General features: G+C 37.3%; 1 protein-coding gene across 9 annotated transcripts in view; it reads right to left on the bottom strand.

Moving 5' to 3' along the window:
- Positions 1 to 15,861, bottom strand: part of Magi2 (membrane associated guanylate kinase, WW and PDZ domain containing 2) — a 1,485,406-nt gene that overhangs the window by 937,471 nt on the left and 532,074 nt on the right. The window lies entirely within an intron of this gene.

Raw genomic sequence — 15,861 nt, 5'->3', positions numbered from 1 at the left:
ACAGACCATATGGGGCATAGAAGGAAGGAAGATCCGGGGGTGGATGCTTCAGTCCTGCATTGAGGGGTAAACAGAATGATTGTGAGAGATGGAAAAAGAGGGGGGCAAAGGAAGGGGGAAAGGAGGAGGAGGAAATAAGGGTGGCAGTAGCAGAAACTGGAGACGACGGGAGACAGGTACAGAGGATCAGGAAATGGAATAAAAATAGGTAGCAGGGGGGAGATGAGGAACTGAGGATAGCCACTGGAGGGTCCCAGGACCCAATGGGAATGACTTTAGCTATAATGAGCAGAGAAGGGGGAATCTCTGGAGACCACTTCCAGTAGATAGGCACGGCTCCTGGTCAAGGGATGGAGCACTCACCCACCCATCTCAAAGGATTTTTTTTTTTTAACCCAGAAATGTTCCTGTCCAAAGGAAGAACAGGGACAAAAAAATGGAACTGAAACTGAAGGATGGGCCAACTGGGGAACGGCCTCACCTGGGGATACATCATCTCTGTAGACACCAAACCCAAAACTGTTGGTCAAGAGGCTCCTGTGGACAGGAACCAAGTGTGGCGGGTTCCGGAGGAGGTCTGGCCAGTAACTGACCAATGCAGAGGTGGATGCTGGGAGCTAACAATCAGGCTGAACTCAGGGAACCTGGTGGGGGAGCTGGCAGAAGGACCGGAGGAGCAGAGGGGGATTGCAACCCCTTTGGAGGAGCAACATAGGCTGGCCTGCCCACCCAGTTCTCTCAGAGACTAGACCACCAATCAAGGAGTGTACCTAAAGGGATCTTTGGCTCCAGATACATATGTAGCAGAGGATAGACTTGCCTGACAGCAATGGGAGGGTAGGCCCTTGGTCCTGGGGAGGTTTGATGGATCAGAGTAGGGGGATGCTGGAGCATTGGGACGGGCGAGTGTGGATGGTTGGGGGAGCACTCTCATACAGGCAAAAGGGAGGGGGGAGGGCAGGTGGGGGGTGGAGGAAGAATAACCGGGAAGTGGGATATCATGGGATGGGGGGGTGGTGGTGGTGGAAGGGCTAACTGGGAAGTGGGTTTTCACTTGAGATGTAAACAAATGGAATGATTAATAATAATAAAAGAAAAATCAGTGAAAAAAAAAGAAAAAGCTAAACCAATAATGTGCACATTTAAGTGTGTAATGTGGTACCAATCATTATTTAGCTATAACAAACACATATTAATTGAAACTCCCTCCACTGCCTGTAATTCATTTATCTATCCAAAACATTAACTAAGTCCTGAATCTGTGCTAATCATCATGAGAAGTGATATAACCATCAACATTTAAGGAAAATTGGTGCATTTATCTGCGTGTGCACATTTGCATAAATGTATATGAGGGTGTGTGTTTATATATTTGAATGCATGTAGAGGACAGAGGTCAATGCCTCAGTGGTGTCAGCCACCTTGCTTTTTGAAACAGGGTCTCTCATTTGCTTGAAGTGAGTAGACCCAGTGAGCCTCAGGGAGATGCCTACCTTATTCTCCCCAGCACAGCCCCCCCCCCCCCCCAGTGCTTGGATTGTAAGTACATACACACCACCATATTGGCTTTCTCAGATGGATTCCAGGAATTCAACTCAGGTCCTCAGGTTTGCATGGGAACACTTTACCAACTGATCGATATCCATGCCCAAGAATTTCTTATTAGAACAGCAGATAAACATAATAAATCATTTATAGCATAATGAGATAATTGCCATAATAAAAGAGACAATGTAAATTCATTCTGTGAAAACATTCAGGAAGGGCTCACAAGGGAAAGGATGCATAAAATTAAGTTTGTAAGGAGAACTACGAAAGCAGAGGTGATTGAGTCGAAAGAATGGAAGAAAACCATATGAAACTGGACAAAAAAAAAGGAAAGAAAAGAAAAGAATGAAGGAAAAACAAACAGTAGGAAAAACAGACAGTAAAATACCTTTACAGAACTCTGCGCCATTTTTGATGACATCATAAGACAGCTCAAAAAGAGAATGATGAAACTGAAAGCACAAATGTTGGGCGCGAATATTGCAGGGTTTTTTCTTTTATACATCTGTGGCCTTCCATGGCACATCAAAGAATCTAGGCTCTGTTCTCTGACACTCAGAAAAGGCAGGCTTATCTTGTTCCCATTTCAAAAGTGGCAGCAGAACTGAGAATGGTGTGTAGAGCTGCTGATAGCGGTTAAAGAGGACTTAAATTCTACATGGTTTCTGAATATCTCAGCTCAAGACTCAGTGAAAAAGGCAAACAGAGAAGCGTAGAAATACAAAAGAAGTGCAATAAACTTGCAGGCATTAAAGATCACTTACAAACCATGTCCAACATCAGATTTCAATCAATTGATGAGTGGGTGATGATTTAAGAACTGGGTCAAGGAAAGAGGAGTGTCTGATGCCTCACCTATGAAGGTGAGCTAAAACTGAAATAGGCGGTGGAGAAGAGGGAGAGGAAACAAGTGGAGTTAGATTTGTAAAGAAGTCAGTCAGAAGACCTGCTTGGCAGGAGACATGTCTAGAGAAACAGATTTTTAAACTATGGTTACTTTAGAAGAATGGCATGCATAAGGATTTAGTGTAAGTTTCCCAGAAGAACCTTCAGGGTTGGAGCCAAGCAAACTGCACTAGAGCATCATGAGGAAAAGAAACCACAGGCCTTGCAGTAGAGCTTATAAAATGAATATATTTCAGGCTGTTACCGTTGCTTTTGGTTGCTCACCATAAGTTGGTAGTAAGGCTTTTCTGGTGAAGATAGCACACACTTTTTTTTTCGGGAACAATAGAATTGAGCTGGAACTATTCTGGAAACTTCCGCCCTGTTAAGTAGCTTCCATACTTCATGGGCTATTATGTAGAATGCTAGGGGGAAAAGCTACCAGTGTACTTAGCAAGCAGTGGACTCTGTAAACTGAAATATGGGCCAGGCCAGATGTGGCCAGTGGTGCAGCAGTGGCATGACTACCTTCTGAGTGGCTATGTGTTCTGCTTCACAGGAGAAAATTGATGCGTGAAACTGTAAACATGGTCAAATGCCTGTAACTGGGGAGGTCATAGGCTGCAGGGGCCACTATGCTTGTTTTGCTGAAGGGGAACAGGTCAAACTGCCTTCTAACCATCTATGCTTATATCCACAGACTAATGGATGCTGCTCTCAACCTTGGTAAAAGAAGCCTCTTTCTTCCACTAGGCAGCAGGCATGCAGAGACCAAATTGCTAAGGATACAGGACTACTGAGTGCTCAACTATTCATGGAACATTTGTATCAACCCCTAAAAGGTTCAAGGAACATTAAGGGAAAGAGCATGGAAAGACATAAGATGTGGAAGATGAGCAGTGTTCTGAAATGCTCTTTTAGGGACATGGCATGATATGACAATTGCACTCATGAATTCACAACAGCTCCATTTACCTGCACAAGGCCTACATAAGACCAAGCTAATCATCATTACAAAATGGATGAGGGGATCTCTGAGGTGTTATCATTGCTGAAGGACACAGGGAAGTCATTTTCTTTTTAGTATAGGCAGCTGATAGGCTGCCTGTGTCCTAGTAGATGATCTTATAGTTATATGCTCTCTCTCTCTCTCTCTCTCTCTCTCTCTCTCACCCCTTCCCCCTCCTTCTCTCCCTCCCTCTCTCTCTCTTATACACACTTTTACACATACTCTTACACACACACACACACACACACACACACACACACACTCAGACTTAGTGAATTATTTTAAAAATAAAGAAAAGGATAAGAAAATAGGAATGTATCCAGGAGAAGTGGGAGGAGGAGTTTGGTGGATCTTGTCAAGATACATTATATTCATATATGACAATCTCAAAGAATAAACAAAAATAATCTTTTAAGTGTGTTGTCTCAGCATAGTTTTGTTGGTGACTATTTTAACATTGCTGGCACCAATGGTCCTCTAATTCAAGGCCACTATGATACTCTCTACCTGTAATTATTTTTAGTTCCCACAACTTGAAATGTTCAGTCCCATAACTATCTTCAATTTTGATACTACAGATAAGGTGCTTTTAGACTGATGTTTTGTCATGATATCCTCCTTGGGTTTGATCACTTTCTAGAATGTTTCTTAAGCCCTCCGGACAGCAATTGACTTCAAGTTTTGTTATTGTATCTTTTGGTGCACACATATATACACACAGGATACAACTCAGGAACTGCCAAACGAGAAATGCTCAAAGGGAAGATAATGATGCACAGATCTTTCCTTTCAGATAGTCTTAGGACACATCATTTTTCAACACTTCTGAGTATTCATCAACCTAGGAGGTTGCTTTGAGGTTTTTAGTTTGTTTTAGTCAATTGTACAAACCAGTGAACTTCATTATGATATTTTCATATATTCAACCTAAACTGAGGTACTGTCTCTTAATTATTTTCTTTGAAAGAGTTTTCATAGAGCTCAATCTCTTGCTCCCTCAACTTTTCTGAAGGTTGCTTGGTGGGCTCAGGGTTATATGCTTATGTTCATTTGCTTTGCTGGTCATCATTAGTGTCACAATCATACACTCAAAAGGCATTGTCACTCGATATGATGTTCGATACCTTTAACCCAAGCAAGACACAAAGGAAGGACAATTGCAATTTCAGGGCCAACTTGGTATACATAAAGAAGCTTGTGGTAGAATTTCATTGGTAGAATGGATGCTTTAGCATACATAATCCCCAAGGTTTAAGCCCTGCAATGCACAAACTGGGTGTTGTGATAAATGCCTGTGATCCTAGCATTGGGGAGGTAGAGGCAAGAGGAGCAGAAATTCAAGGTCTCCTTTAGCTACATAGTGAATATTAGGCTATCCTGAGCTATAAAGAGACTCCTCTCAAAAGTGTCTGTGGGTGATTTCATTCTTGTTGTTCAGGAAATATACACTTATTATATGATAGCCATATTATTTTTATCTGCTATACTATGTTATCCATCGTCATTTATGTTAGTTCAATACCATATTTATGGTAATTACTTCAGTGCCATCTCCAATGATTGATGAAGCCACGTTTTAAGTCTTGATTCACACAAGTTATTATTTAAATGATCAAATATTTAGATTAGATTAAACTCTAAGATAGGGCTCAATAAATAAATAAATTGATGATAAATCATCAATCCAATTCTAAAACATACTATGATAATTTTGTTCAAGATCAAAACAGAGAATGCATACAAACATTTGTCTTAAGTGCCATCTCATGAGAGATAGACACCAATGCTATAGTTTCAAAAGAGTTATACGATTAGTGGTTATAAAAATAAAATAATTAAGAAATAATTTTGTTTGTTTGTGCTAATTTGTAACAGACAAATTATTAATGTATTGAAATTACTTTTCAAAATCATATATAATTGCAAACAACTTTTAATATCACAAATATTTTTCCTAGAGGGCATGTTAAGAGACAATTTTCATGTTGTTTTCCCCATATTAGAAGTGTATTCCATGTCTGATGAAATGCTTTGTAAACCATTACAAGGAAGGATTTAAACATATGGAGATAAACAAAGGCTTATCTGTCCCTAAACATACTGATGTATATGGAGAACCCAGGACTCAGATGAATGGGATGGCATGGGCCTACAGCTTTTGAAATAAAAGTCAGATTTAAGGATATATATTTGAGAAAATATCTCGCTGAATCTTTAAAAACCATATACATATATATTTTACAAAGTATATGGTTTTTTTTTTGAAGACCTTCAGTTGTACATTGCGTATGTTCATATGACAAAATTTTGGGCATAGCAAAGCAGTGTCCCATCAAAAGACTCAAGCACATACCTATCCAAAACACAGTTTTCCATCTTCACAATTTCTTTGAAATGTGACAAGGATCATATTAAGAATAATTCTTCCGTGTCTTGATTTTTGTCATATAAAAATGTAAGGTTGAGGAGTCATTCTACAGAGCTGTTGCATGCCTTAATCCTACGAGACTCTAAGCAAGACTGTGAATTCATTACTGCAGAAAGACACAACAGCTAGGAGACACTTGCTTACCTTCACCTCAGATTTTAAATGAAGTAGATTATGCACAACTAAATAGAGATCAAATTCCAACAGTATTGTGTTGTGTAGACAGTTCTTTTCCATGAATATTACATGGTGCAAGGGACTATGTACCATAGAAAAATAAGACTCAAGTAATTAATAGTATGGTAGGATCCCAACAAAATTGTTAAAAAAAATTAGGTAGTATTGAGGCTAGCAATTCAGGGACATATTATTTATTTTTATTAAATGGAGAGAGTCCATCTGAATAATGAGTATTTACTTACTATATATTTGGTTTTATAGCATAATAACTCAAAGTATGTACCTACTATTAGAGTAGCTAAATGGCAGTGGTTTTTCTGAACTTACATTAAGCACAGTTGTGACTCATTTTTTATAACAAGTATATTAATAGAATGCAAATGCATGCTTTGAAAAGTCTAAAAGACAGTATGCATATTAATGAGATGATTAAATAATTCTCCTTAAAATTTCACTCATGGCATGCATTCACTTTGATTCTTCTATGGGTAGCAATATACTGACCACATAACCATTTATGTAGTGATGTATAATTCAGTGGCTTATTGATATATTTGTTGGATTAAGATAAAAATTCAGGCTAAATTAGATAAAAATTTGTGTGAGAAACTGTTCATTACAATTCCTGATATCAACAGATCAAGAATGCTCTGAAGCAGTTCCTGGACATTTAAATGTTATGTCTGTGAGGAATCTCCTGCTCTTGTTTTCAGTGCTGTATAAGTTAGAAATATTACATAAGAATAGGCCATTGTAGACTAGGGCAACTAAGAGGCTTTCTTTAATGCCTAAAATGTTATCCTGGACTTAAGAACCACAACTCTTTCTTTCTCTGTGGTGTATAGATTCTCCTTCTCTTCTCCTCTCTTCTCTTCTCTTCTCTTCTCTTCTCTTCTCTTCTCTTCTCTTCTCTTCTCTTCTCTTCTCTTCTCTTCTCTTCTTTTTTTTTTTTTCAAGACAGGGTTCTCTGCATAGATCTGGCTGTCCTGGAACTCACTTTGTAAACCAGGCTGGCCTCGAACTCAGAAATCTGCCTGCCTCTGCTTCCCGAGGGCTGGGATTAAAGGCATGCGCCACCTTTTTCTATACCACACTCAAAAGATGATACAAATGATGTCTTGCCCTTATTATGAAGAAAACCACTTGGGAGAACTCATTTAAAACGTGAACTCATGAGTTTAACCTACTCCCAGCTCTTAATGACTCTAAAAAAGTTACTTAGAACCTTACCGTCGACTATTTGAGTAAGCTCTATCATAGGTACTAATACAGACCTTCTTTGTACCCAGCATCAGAAACTGCCTCAGTTACTGTAGTCAATAAGGAGCCCCTATTTCTGATAATTACAAGATAGGACAGGGATTGCAGCTAATCAAACTGCCAGTCTTTATTGGAAAGTGAGTTCTAGACCTAAGCTATATAAGACACTATCTGAAAAAAAAAAAAAAAAAAAAGAAAGAAAAGAAAAACAAAAATAAACAGATGAACAAAAGTAAAGAAAGAATAAGTTGAAATTATTTGGTATGAGGAAATAAAAATTTTGTTTACATTTATGTATCAGTATCAGCACAGTATTCAAAGCCAGTCTAGGAGAAGCTGATATGGTTTTCAGTTTGGGAAATTATGAAATTCCCACGACCCTTGGTGGGTGTAGATGCTCATCTTCCTTACTCTTCCATTGATTTCTTCCACTGTTATGCTGCATATGTGTGTGACCACATGAGTGCAGGTATACACGCACCTTCATGTGCATGCAGCATTAAAAACTTGGTTTTAAATGTACTCCTCTCTTTTTCTCCACTTTCTGGTTTGAGAGAGCCTGTCTCTCACTCAGTGTTTTAAATTGCTTGGCAGGCTGTAGAACCCTTGAAGTGTGTCTGATACCTACTGGGGAACCATAAGTGCACAAGGTGTGATGTCTCAACAACCTGAACAAAGAAGCAAGCATGACTCTCCATCGATCCTACTGCTTCAATCTCAAAATTAAAGAAAACCAAGAAAAACAAATTTTTGTTTGAAACAATTTCCTTTATAATATTTTAAAATATATCAGCTTTGAATAAATTATGGCAGACAACAACTAACGATATACTATATGATTATATGGGGAATACAAAACACATGTTATAGCCCAAAGCTCTTTGAGACCTTCACTACTTGTTGTGAATGGAGAGCTAACCTGAAGCCCGAGAACCATTTCCTAGTTAACATGAAAAGTAACTTGTGTTTGCATCTTCTGCCTGTTACTGTTTTCACCACTCTGTCTAAAACGTTCACAGCTTTTGATTGAAATATTCTGTCCCCATACTGCCAGGTTTTGGCACTTAAATCTTCATCCTCAGAAACAGAGTTCAATGTCTATAATTTTCAGTATCATTTCCACTGTTCCTGTCTACCTACTTCTCCTTTACCATGTTCAGGTGAGCTCCTTTCTCACACTATTTGTTACCTTCAATATTTGCAATAATTTGTTTTCTTTACAATTCTTCACTCACATTAGCCTCTGAGGCCTTTATGAATGAAGAGGCAGGATCTTCTTAATAGTTGTAGATTTTTTTCTCTTCACTTCCAGAACCTTATATCATGTTTAGCACAAAGTAAGTAATGGGAAAAGCATGCATTGCACATGCTTTTATCCTAGATTTAAAGAATTCATTTCAGTCTACTCTAAATTTGATTCAGTGTGTGACAGTCAAAGCAACGAGCAGGGAGTAGACTAGAGCAACCGTTCTTACCCTATGGGTCTCAAACAAGCCTTTCCCAGGGCTCATCCAAGAACATTATGATTCATACCAGTAGCAAAATTACAGTTATGAAGCAACAATGAAAATAATTATATGGTTGAGGGTCACTACAACATGAGGAATTGTACTAAAGGGTCACAGCATTAGGAAGGATGAGAACCACTACTCAAGAAGTGCAGAGAAAATACCTCTGCTTGGCCCTGCAGTTGACTGTTTACCAATCACAATTTCTTTTATTTCTCTTCTAGTTATCTTTAAGATTACATCCCATTGCCAATGCACATTTTTCTTCAATATTTGTAAAAGATTAAAACTGAAAACTAGCTGCACATACCATTGACTAATAACTGAAAGTCTCATTACAAAATTAAAAATAACATACAATTATATGTATTTGTATATAAATAAATGCTGTTTTGAAGTATGTTGAATGACAAATCTGGATAATTAACTGATGGATTAGTTCATGTGCTTGTCACTTTTATAGTTAGAGCACATTATCTATTCTCTTAGAATTTTTCAAGAATAACGGTACACACCTGCAATCAAAGTACTCAGGAGATGGGTGTATGAGGAGGTAGAGTTAAAGGCCAGCCTGGGATATATTGTGAATTCTAGGTCTACATGAACTACAAAATTAGACCATGTTCCACAAGTGAAATAAAAAGCTTTTAGACACTATCTTGTACAATAGACCTCTTGAAGTATTTCTCCTTTGTAATTGAAATGTGGTATTCTTTGAATACCTTCTCTTCAAGACTAATTTCCAACCACTCTCAGTCCTTAGGAATAAAACACATTACTATCAATTTCTAGGTGATAAACACTTTCAGATTCTGTAGATAAGTAATTTTCCATCATATTTTCAAAGTCAACCAAGGCTGACACAAAGTACAAATTTGAAATGTCTATTCAATGAGGCTATATACAAAGAACTAAGTAGATTAACCAATGAGTCAGCAATTTCCTTTTCTATGGTATTTACATTTTAAATGGAGACCAAGTTGTAATTGCATTTTGTAATTTGAACTGATACGAAAAATCATTTGTTTCGTGCAAGAAGATTGAAGCTAGGGTTAGGGTTGAAGGGTTAAGGTTAGGGTTAAGGTTACAGTTGAAGGTTCCTTTTGCAAAAGGTGGAAACCCACACACCATGAGTAGCATTTGAGGAAAAGTCAGCCCTTAGCCACCAACTGCCCTCTTAATTTCATGTTTGTTGAACTACTAACACAAACTTATTTTAAAGTTTGTCTTATTAACAATGCTTTTTACAAAATAACTTGGATGTCTTTATTGATCTCAATGTGGGACTTTAGGGTCACTATGACATAACATGAGCAGCGCACTGGCATGATGAAGAAGGCTAAAGCAGGGCGGCATAACATCAGAAACAGTGTCTGTCTTCTGCTACAGACTCTGCACCCATTTCTCTCCTCTAGTCCTGTTCTGCATTCTTTATTCAACTTTTCAGTCATTTCCCGAATCTAGCTGTATAAAATCGGGATGATAGACTCTAATCTATTCATACATCATCAAAAATAAACCAATAGGGATGGAATATAGTTCAGTCAGTAGAGTTCCTGCTTATCATTCACACCATCTTGATCCCACATAAAGCAAGTATAGTAGTACATTTCTGTAACCCCAACACTTAAGAGAGACAATAGAATCAGGATCACAGAGCCATCCTCAGTTTGATCACAAACACAGGGAGTTTGAGTTCAGCTTGATATATGAGACCCTGTTTTAAGAAATTAAAAAAAAAAAAATCAGTGGCTACTCTGATTATTAACCAATATGACTTACAAATTGTTGTGATCATAAGGGCTAGTTCAAATTCACCTAGGAAGTTAGAGGCAAAATCAAAAGTGAAAATTCAATCTCTCTGCACCTTGATTCTCCTATTCTTGAATTTTAAACCTAATAGCAACCTACAATCAGGTACAGTCTAGATATGAGGGTGAAATATAGACTAAAATATTCATTAGGAAGAAATGATTTCTCAGTCTATCTACATATGAGTGAATGTATAAGGTCTTCCAATAATTTGAGAAGCATGACTATTGGGTAGCCTGGCATAATTTATCAATATTAAACTTTTCTTAATTTGATATTTTCTTTATTTACATTTTAAACGTTATTTTCTTTTTTAGTTTCCCCTCCAACCCCCCTCCCATCCCCTCCCCCATAACCTTCTCACCAACCCACCCACTCCTGCTTCTTGGCTCTGGCATTCCCCTATACTGGAGCATAAAACCTTCTCAGGACCAAGGGCCTCTCCTCCCATTGATGACAACTAGGCCATCCTCTGCTGCATATGCAGCTAGAGCCATGAGTCACACCATGTGTTTTCTTTGGTTGGTGGTTTAGTTCCAAGGAGCTCTGGGGATACTGGTTAGTTCATACTGTTGCTCTTCCTAGGGGGCTGCAAACCCCTTCAGCTCCTTGGGTCCTTTCTCTAGCTCCTTCGCTGGGGATTGTGTGCTCTGTCCAATGGATGGCTGTGAGTATCCACTTCTATATTTGTTAGGCACTGGCAAATATTAAACTTCTTTTTCCCCCCTAGTTTTTAGGTGTATTTATTTGTGTTCTTGTAACTTATAGCTTTACTATACTTCAATGTCAAAATTTAGATAGCTTATTTACACCTACTTTATTATATATATATATATTTCTTTATTTACATTTCAAATGCTATCCCCAAAGTTCCCTGTAACCCCCCCCCACCTTTTTCCCTTTCCTAAATTATTTCTTGTCCTGAAAGGCAAAAGCATATTTTCACAAAGTGAATTTTCCACTGTGTTTCAATGATGTGGAAGGCTATATTACACCCATGTTAGATCCTGACTATAAACCATAATGCACTAATGGCTAATAGGTTAATATCATAGGAAAGTTTGAAATTATACATTTGTCCATTATACTTAGTGAAGATATTTTAAAAGGTCTGGAATTATACATTTAAAATATGAATTTGAATGATACTAATGAAATGGCTACTTCCTCTGTCTCATTTATTTTGCTGGCTTTCATATTTACTTCTATGTATTGCTATCATATAGTATTTATTATAGATAATATTATAAACTTTTGCATTATAGTAATATAGTATTTATAATTCAATGAATTATATTTACTAAATATAATTTCTACATTTTAGAAAGTAAGATACAATAGCTACTTCTACTGACATACATTATTAAGAAGAATTAAAATTCTACCTGCTACCTGAAACTCTACCAAAATAACAATTATCAACAACAGCAGCAAAACCCCACTATACTTCAATGTATTTATCAAAGGCAGATGTGGCCTATCACCACAATAGCAAGAAAAATCTGTTAGCTGGACTATGACAATGAAGTTTCCTTTTGAAATATTAATTATGGGATGTCTTGGCATGTACATTCATGAGGGTCTTTGTAGTTTTATCAAACATTAGTTAATAAAAATAATACCTTTATTAACTGAAAATACAAGGTGGTTTGTATTAAAGATGTATTCCTTTTAATTTGGACACCAGTTAATTAGTATATTTCATTGTTTAGGTAACTAACCGTCTGAAACTACATTCTTAGCCTAGAGATATATCTGAAGTTTTTTGTTGTTCCCAGATATTTAAAACATGATCAAGTCAATGAGACAGAATCAATTTGCTCAGGTAAGTGCTTGCTCAGTAAATCTCAGTTAACACTTGCTGAATGATAAGTCCCAAATTAAATTGATGCCTTGGTCTGGTAGAGTCCAAGTCAGATGCTACATTTACAGTGTTTTGTTTTGTTTTTGTTTTTTTTTTCCTCTCTCTCTAAAAACAGTTTCAATAAGAAATGTCCCCAAGGAAATAGTCACTACTTCTAAGCAGATGTAACAATGAGCAGTCCTCTGCCCATGCTGCACTCTTGTGCTGAAGTCAGAGTAAGTGCAGACCAGATGAGCATTCTGATCTGACTTGTGAGCAGATATTATTGAATTATCCACAAATTGGTGAATGCTAATCATTTTCTTATTTTATCTAGTAGAACATCCCTAGAGTTCTACTAGAGATTAAAATACTCTTCAATGGGATATTAATGAACAATTTTAGAAATGCATAATTTAATGAACTACAGTAGCTAAACTTAAATTTAAAACTTAAAATATACGCTGAGTGGATTGAACTGATTTTATCTTAAAATATGATTATGAGTTTAGATGAGATAACACAAACCTGGGCTTGTAAAACAAAGAAGATTCAACATTTAAAAACAGTCATAAACCAAAATATTTTTGTATTAACATATAATTGTGATAAATAGCATCATAAGTTCATTCTTGTTGCAATGATTTTCACTTCAATTTACTATACAGAGGCTAGATTAAATTCTGAGTGTTATTGTAGCAGATTACTACAAATGCACTGAATACAGTGATAAGTCCTTGTCTTGTAATTATGGGGACAACAAGTCTAGTGCCATATCAGTTTCCCCTGGTTAAATCAATGTGTTGCAGTACTGGCTTCCAGAGACACAGAGACACTCAGGGTTCCTTGCCATGTCTTTTTTGCATCTATTATCTATCCATATCCCATCTTCAAAGCACATGATTACAATGCCTACTTCCATACCACATATATAGGCTTCTCTTCTAATTTCTCCTGGGATTTCTTTTGAATGCAATACTGTGATTACATCTGCCTCACACAGATCACCAAGGAGAATCTACCCCTGTTAGGATTCTTTATTCCTATCTGTCTAGCCCTGCTTACCATATAAAACATGGTTTTCATGGGATCCGTGGATTGCACTTTTGAGGGCAGTTATGCAGATTACCATAAAAGGCAATTAACAGAGTGGGCTATTTTCTGTATGCTCAGAGGTCACAGTAAAAATCAGATTAGTGTGTGAAGATTATACATTTACCCAAGTCTCAGGTATTTCCTGTTGCACCAGTCTGGCTTCATTTAAATGTCTGGGGTAGTTTTAAGTCTTTATCAGTAGGGTTCCTGGGGCTAAAAGGGCCCATTCTACTTATTACTGCAAGATAATTGGGCTTTAGCCATAGTCAAGCTATATAGCAGAAAAAAAAATAGTTTACTAATTTATGATAATCCATAAGATTTGCATTTGCATATAGCATACTCCCAGTCTCCAATAACTACATGAAAAGAGGAGCATTTCTAATTTTGGCTAATGTAGTTCAAAAAATATTTCCTGATTATCTACAAACAAATGCCACTGAAAAAGAGTTAACACATAAACATGCTCTTAAGTGTTATTAAGTGTGCTTGCAATGAGTTGCAAGTCTAATTTTCTTCCATGTTTCTTTGATCAACTTACATCCAGCAAATCAGCTCATGGATTATAGCTCATTAGCAGCCACAGAAATAATGCTAACGAAAACTCTCAAAAGCAACAGCAGGTGCAGTTCTGTCTTTCTCCTTGTAAAGACCTTTGGTAGATGCAAGAATGGTTAGAATTGATGGACTAATCTTGCTTTTCTTTTCACATGTACTAAGAAAACTAGATGTGACATTTAGAGCCCGCCTGGCAATAGTCACATACATGGGTTACCAAGAGCTTTAATGTTTTCCCCAAAGCATATACAAATCCCATAACTGCACCTATTACATTATTTATATTTTGCCACAAAAATCTAAATTTAATCATATATCTTTTAATGGTCTAATCCTAATATATAATTTCCTCTCATGATCTCTCAATGTGTATTCAAATTCTACTAATGTATTTCCTTGACAATGGGAAAATTCAAGTAAGTTATTCCTTCTCTTCTTCTCTGAAGTTTTATCTAACTAGTTAAAATTGAAATATTGGAAATTTGGATAGAAATTAAGAATGCTGTGGTGCCAACTGCACTGCAAACAAGAATTTCCCTTTGTATGTTTCAAAGGATGGAATAATACGGTTATAAAAATATATGAATTATGTATACTGTTAATCAACACCAGTGACTGATTAGGAGAAGTGCACAGATGAAGTAAAGACAAAGACAAAGTTGTACTAATTGGGACTTACTGCCAGACTAGGATGCCTATTAATTAAAAGTGACACTCACTGTTCGAGGTAGCTGAAAAGGTCAATAAAGATTGAGGTAGACAAGATGGCTCAGGAGATAAAATACCCATCATCATTCCTTAGCTTGGTATGTAGGACCAACATGGAGAAGTAGAATACCAAGTTCTCCAAGTAGTCTTTTGACTTCCATTTGTGTGCTGTGACATGTTCATGCACACCCACACTGCTCCTAAATAAATGATAAATTTTACAAAAACCTAAAATTCTGATCTGACTATAGAATTTTCTAATTTAATAATGATTTAACTGCAAAAGAAAGGCTAATGTGCTACGTTCAGGGCCTATAGTAAACATCACCGCCTCATGTGATTTTTAGCTCTCTTGTCCCTTCAAGAATAGGTAACATGGTAAGGTAAGATTCAACAATGCTTTTGCTCTTGCTGCTAAAATAGATAGTGGAAGTGATGCCTCATATAGCTCAGTGGAAAGCACCCTGTACACCCTCTCCAACCTGCTCTCGCTGCTACCGTAGCAGGCAATACGGCAGTTCATGAGACTTCAAATCCAGGTCCAAATGTGAGGTCTGCTTTGAATATAGATGGACACACAGAATAAGAAATGAAATGTTTATACACACACACACACACACACACACACACACACACAGCCTATCTGATTCATTCATACTCTCATTCTCTCTGTCTCTGTCTCTCTCTCTCTTCCTCCCTCCCTTCCTCCCTCCTTCCCTCCTTCCCTCTCTCTCTCCCCCTCTCTCATCTGTATCTTAGCCTCAAAGTGGCCCATCTTTTCTCTGACCCCCCCCTTCTCTGATCTGTCTCTTAAATTTAAAAATAACCTATCCTACTCTATTCTTTGAGAAAGACTGAACAACTTTTAATACATTTGAATTTCCCAAATGTGGCTAACCTGAGGTTTAGCTATACAGAAGAAATACAAAATAAGGCAAGCAGGTGGAAGGTGCAGGAGCGCCTAGCAGCATGCAAGCTACTACCACAGAGAAACCAGCTACTACCGCAGAGAAACCAATTTAAGGGC

Source organism: Mus musculus, chromosome 5, assembly GCF_000001635.26.
Source record: "Mus musculus strain C57BL/6J chromosome 5, GRCm38.p6 C57BL/6J".
Lineage (NCBI taxonomy): Eukaryota > Metazoa > Chordata > Mammalia > Rodentia > Muridae > Mus > Mus musculus.
Note: the sequence above shows the minus strand (reverse complement) of the source record. Positions and strands in the feature narration are given on the sequence as shown.